Genomic DNA, 6653 nt, shown 5'->3' with positions numbered 1-6653 from the left:
CCGAGTGGGCCCAGAGATACCTCTCCGTCAAACGGAGTGACAAATCCCAGTCTCGATTCGTGCCAACCCAACAGACACTTTCGGAGATACCCGTAGTGCACCTTTATAGCCACCCAGTTACGTTGTGACGTTTGGCACACCCAAAGCACTCCTACGGTATCCGGGAGTTGCACAATCTCATGGTCTAAGGAAATGATACTTGACAATTGGAAAAGCTCTAGCAAACGAACTACACGATCTTTGTGCTATGCTTAGGATTGGGTCTTGTCCATCACATCATTCTCCAAATGATGTGATCCCGTTATCAATGACATCCAATGTCCATAGTCAGGAAACCATGACTATCTGTTGATCAACGAGCTAGTCAACTAGAGGCTTACTAGGGACACGTTGTGGTCTATGTATTCACACATGTATTACGATTTCCGGATAACACAATTATAGCATGAACAATAGACAATTATCATGAACAAGGAAATATAATAATAACCATTTTATTATTGCCTCTAGGGCATATTTCCAACAGGGTTGCACCTGCCGCCGCCAAGAATACACGAGCTTTGGATCCGACATGACGTGTAGGTAGGGCTGCAAGAAAAGCTCGAAGCTCGTGAGCCGCTCAAGATCGACTTGTTTTTTGACTCGACTCGAGATTGACTCTAAAAGAAACAAGCTGAGTTGGAACACTTTGTGTAGATCGACCGAGAAACGAGCCGATCTTGAGCCAATGTTGGCTGGCTCAATTTTAGCTCGATAGCTCGACAGAATATCATTATGTTAAATGATCATGCCATATATTAAATGGAAATAAGATAATTTGTTACCATATATGTTGTCCATAATTTTTTTCCATTTGATTTACCAATGAATATGGAAACTTAATTAAGTGCAGAGAAGATTTAGGTCTAATTATGGCACGTGGTCGACTATTTAAATATCCTATATTTTTGACAAAGGTTCCCAGTATATTCGCCTTATTTTTTTGTTTTTCATTCATAGTTTTATAATTTTTACCATCTTATTTAGCTCGAAACTAGCTCGAGATCGACTTGAGATCGTTACAAGCTGAGCATGAGTCATGTTCTACAGGTCGATCATGAGCTTCGCTCAATTTGAGCTCGCTCGAATTTTCATATGAGTTGAGCTGAGCCAACTCCAACTCGCTCGAGCTCGACTCGTTTGCAGCCCTACGTGTAGGTGGACGGGGTCGGGAAGGCAGCGGGGTAGAGAGCCAACGCGGAGGGTCAGGTGGTGACCGACGCCGCCGACAGGCCAAGAACCGGAAGGGAACACGGTGCCGAGCCGTCGAAGGCGAAGCCGCCGGAGCACCGGCGAGCCAAAGCTGGAGGGGCGCAGCAAATGGGACGCCGGGGCTGCAACCGCGCCGGCAAGCCACGAACACTGGAGAACGCAGGTCCGTGGCCACCGGCGCCGGAGCGGTGCCGGCAAGGATCCACTGCAAAGCTTCGACCTTCTGCCAAAAAGACCACCGTGACCAAACACACGAAGTCGTCACCACCGCTCGGAGAAGGCACCGTCGGAGACGAAGGGAAACCAGCGTCAGGGCTGGACCAAGCCGCCACCACCTCCACCCAAATGGCCTCCCACACCACCACAACTGAAGGAAATATGCCCTAGAGGCAATAATAAAGTATTATTTATTTCCTTATATCATGATAAATGTTTATTATTCATGCTAGAATTGTATTAACCGGAAACATAATACATGTGTGAATACATAGACAAACAGTGTGTCACTAGTATGCCTCTACTTGACTAGCTCGTTAATCAAAGATGGTTATGTTTCCTAGCCATAGACATGAGTTGTCATTTGATTAACGGGATCACCTCATTAGGAGAATGACGTGATTGACTTGACCCATTCCGTTAGCTTAGCACCCGATCGTTTAGTATGTTGCTATTGCTTTCTTCATGACTTATACATGTTCCTATGACTATGAGATTATGCAACTCCCGTTTACCGGAGGAACACTTTGTGTGCTACCAAACGTCACAACGTAAATGGGTGCTTATAAAGGTGCTCTACAGGTGTCTCCAAAGGTACTTGTTGGGTTGGCGTATTTCGAGATTAGGATTTGTCACTCCGATTGTCGGAGAGGTATCTCTGGGCCCACTCGGTAATGCACATCACTATAAGCCTTGCAAGCATTGTGCCTAATGAGTTAGTTGCGGGATGATGTGTTACGAAACGAGTAAAGAGACTTGCCGGTAACGAGATTGAACTAGGTATCGAGATACCGACGATCAAATCTCGGGCAAGTAACATACCGGTGACAAAGGGAACAACGTATGTTGTTATGCGGTCTGACCGATAAAGATCTTCGTAGAATATGTGGGAGCCAATATGGGCATCCAGGTCCCGCTATTGGTTATTGACCGGAGACGTGTCTCGGTCATGTCTACATAGTTCTCGAACCCGTAGGGTCCGCACGCTTAACGTTACAATGACAGTTTTATTGAGTTTTGATGTACCGAAGGAGTTCGGAGTCCCGGATGAGATCGGGGACATGACGAGGAGTCTCGAAATGGTCGAGACGTAAAGATTGATATACTGGACGACTATATTCGGACATCGGAAAGGATCCGAGTGATTCGGGTATTTTTCGGAGTACCGGAGAGTTACGGGAATTCGTATTGGGCCTTAATGGGCCATACGGGAAAGGAGAGAAAGGCCTCCAAAGGTGGCCGCACCCCTCCCCATGGTCTGGACCGAATTGGACTAGGGAAGGGGGGCGCACCCTTCCTTCTTTCTCCTTCCCCCTTCCCTTCTCCTACTCCCACAAGGAAAGGAGGAGTCCTACTCGGAGTAGGACTCCTCCCTATGGCGCGCCTCTCCCCTTGGCCGGCTGCCTCCCCCTTGCTCCTTTATATACGGGGGCAGGGGGGCACCCCATAGACACAACAATTGATCCTTGAGATCTCTTAGCCGTGTGCGGTGCCCCCCTCCACCATATTACACCTCGATAATACCGTTGCGGAGCTTAGGCGAAGCCCTGCGTCGGTGGAACATCATCATCGTCACCACGCCGTCGTGCTGACGAAACTCTCCCTCAACACTCGGCTGGATCGGAGTTCGAGGGACGTCATCGAGCTGAACGTGTGTAGAACTCGGAGGTGCCGTGCGTTCGGTACTTGATCGGTCGGATCGTGAAGACGTACGACTACATCAACCGCGTTGTGATAACGCTTCCGCTGTCGGTCTACGAGGGTACGTGGACAACACTCTCCCCTCTCGTTGCTATGCATCACCATGATCTTGCGTGTGCGTAGGAATTTTTTTGAAATTACTACGTTCCCCAACAGTGGCATCCGAGCCTGGTTTTATGCGTTGATGCTATGCACGAGTAGAACACAAGTGAGTTGTGGGCGATATAAGTCATACTGCTTACCAGCATGTCATACTTTGGTTCAGCGGTATTGTGAGATGAAGCGGCCCGGACCGACATTACGCGTACGCTTACGCGAGACTGGTTTCACCGTTGCGAGCACTCGTTGCTTAAAGGTGACTGGCGGGTGTCTGTCTCTCTCACTTTAGTTGAACCGAGTGTGGCTACGCCCGGTCCTTACGAAGGTTAAAACAACACCAACTTGACAAACTATCGTTGTGGTTTTGATGCGTAGGTAAGAACGGTTCTTGCTAAGCCCGTAGCAGCCACGTAAAACTTGCAACAACAAAGTAGAGGACGTCTAACTTGTTTTTGCAGGGCATGTTGTGATGTGATATGGTCAAGACATGATGTGATATAATTTGTTGTATGAGATGATCATGTTTTGTAACCGAGTTATCGGCAACTGGCAGGAGCCATATGGTTGTCGTTTTATTGTATGCAATGCAATCGCCATGTAATGCTTTACTTTATCAATAAGCGGTAGCGATAGTCGTAGAAGCATAAGATTGATGAGACGACAACGATGCTACGATGGAGATCAAGGTGTCGCGCCGGTGACGATGGTGATCATGACGGTGCTTCGGAGATGGAGATCACAAGCACGGTGCTTCGGAGATGGAGATCACAAGCACGGTGCTTCGGAGATGGAGATCACAAGCACAAGATGATGATGGCCATATCATATCACTTATATTGATTGCATGTGATGTTAATCCTTTATGCATCTTATCTTGCTTTGTTTGACGGTAGCATTATAAGATGATCCTTCACTAAATTATCAAAGTATAAGTGTTCTCCCTGAGTATGCACCGTTGCGAATGTTCTTCGTGCTGAGACACCACGTGATGATCGGGTGTGATAGGCTCTACGTTCAAATACAACGGGTGCAAAACAGTTGCACACGCGGAATACTCAGGTTAAACTTGATGAGCCTAGCATATAACAGATATGGCCTCGGAACACGGAGACCGAAAGGTCGAGCGTGAATCATATAGTAGATATGATCAACATAGTGATGTTCACCGTTGAAACTACTCCATCTCACGTGATGATCGGACATGGTTTAGTTGATATGGATCACGTGATCACTTAGAGGATTAGAGGGATGTCTATCTAAGTGGGAGTTCTTAAGTAATATGATTAATTGAACTTAAATTTATCATGAACTTAGTCCTGATAGTATTTTGCAAATTGTGTTGTAGATCAATAGCTCGCGTTGTTGCTTCCCTGTTTTATTTTTGATATGTTCCTAGAGAAAATTATGTTGAAAGATGTTAGTAGCAAACATGCGGATTGGATCCGTGATCTGAGGATTATCCTCATTGCTGCACAGAAAAATTATGTCCTTGATGCACCACTAGGTGACAGACCTATTGCAGGAGCAGATGCAGACGTTATGAACGTTTGGCTAGCTCAATATGGTGACTACTTGATAGTTTAGTGCACCATGCTTAACGGCTTAGAATCGGGACTTCAAAGACGTTTTGAACGTCATGGACCATATGAGATGTTCCAGGAGTTGAAGTTAATATTTCAAGCAAATACCCGAGTTGAGAGATATGAAGTCTCCAACAAGTTCTATAGCTAAAAGATGGAGGAGAATCGCTCAACTAGTGAGCATGTGCTCAGATTGTCTAGGTACTACAATCGCTTGAATCAAGTGGGAGTTAATCTTCCAGATAAAATAGTGATTGACAGAATTCTCTAGTCACCATCACCAAGTTAGTAGAACTTCGTGATGAACTATAGTATGCAAGGGATGACGAAAGTAATTCCCGAGCTCTTCGTGATGCTGAAATCGACGAAGGTAGAAATCAAGAAAAACATCAAGTGTTGATGGTTGACGAGACCACTAGTTTCAAGAAAAGGGCAAAGGGAAGAAGGGGAACTTCAAGAAGAACGGCAAGCAAGTTGCTGCTCAAGTGAAGAAGCCTAAGTCTGGTCCTAAGCCTGAGACTAAGTGCTTCTACTGCAAAGGGACTGGTCACTGGAAGCGGAACTACCCCAACTATTTGGTGGATAAGAAGGATGGCAAAGTGAACAAAGGTATATTTGATATACAGATTATTGATGTGTACTTTACTAGTGTTTATAGCAACCCCTCGGTAATTGATACTGGTTCAGTTGCTAAGAGTAGTAACTCGAAACGGGAGTTGCAGAATAAACAGAGACTAGTAAAAGTGAACAAAGGTATATTTGATATACAGATTATTGATGTGTACTTTACTAGTGTTTATAGCAACCCCTCGGTAATTGATACTGGTTCAGTTGCTAAGAGTAGTAACTCAAAACGGGAGTTGCAGAATAAACAGAGACTAGTAAAAGTGAACAAAGGTATATTTGATATACAGATTATTGATGTGTACTTTACTAGTGTTTATAGCAACCCCTCGGTAATTGATACTGGTTCAGTTGCTAAAGAGTAGTAACTCGAAAACGGGAGTTGTAGAATAAACAGAGACTAGTAAAAGGCGAGGTGACGATGTGTGTTGGAAGTAGTTCCAAGATTGATATGATCATCATCGCACACTCCCTGTACTTTCGGGATTAGTGTTGAAACAAAATAAGTGTTATTTTGTGTTTGCGTTGAGCATGAATATGATTTAATCATGTTTATTGCAATACGGTTATTCATTTAAATTAGAGAACAATTGTTGTTCTGTTTACATGAATAAAACCTTCTATGGTCATACACACCAACGAAAATGGTTTGTTGGATCTCGATCGTAGTGATACACATATTCATAATATTGAAGCCAAAAGATGCAAAGTTAATAATGATAGTGCAACTTATTTGTGGCACTGCCGTTTAGGTCATATTGGTGTAAAGCGCATGAAGAAACTCCATACTGATGGGATTTTGGAATCACTTGATTATGAATCACTTGATGCTTGCGAACCGTGCCTCATGGGCAAGATGACTAAAACGCCGTTCTCCAGAACTATGGAGAGAGCAACAGATTTGTTGGAAATCATACATACAGATGTATGTGGTCCGATGAATATTGAGGCTCGTAGCAGGTATCATTATTTTCTGACCTTCACAGATGATTTGAGCAGATATGGGTATATCTACTTAATGAAACAGAAGTCTGAAAATTTGAAAAGTTCATATAATTTCAGAGTGAAGCGGAAAATCATCGTAACAAGAAAATAAAGTTTCTACGATCTAATCGTGGAGAAGAGTATTTGAGTTACGAGTTTGGCCTTCAGTTAAAACAATGGGAAATTGTTTCACTACTC

Source organism: Triticum aestivum, chromosome 5D (assembly GCF_018294505.1).
Source record: "Triticum aestivum cultivar Chinese Spring chromosome 5D, IWGSC CS RefSeq v2.1, whole genome shotgun sequence".
Classification (NCBI taxonomy): domain Eukaryota; kingdom Viridiplantae; phylum Streptophyta; class Magnoliopsida; order Poales; family Poaceae; genus Triticum; species Triticum aestivum.
The sequence above is the reverse complement of the archived record's forward strand: the minus strand, read 5'-3'. Positions refer to the sequence as shown.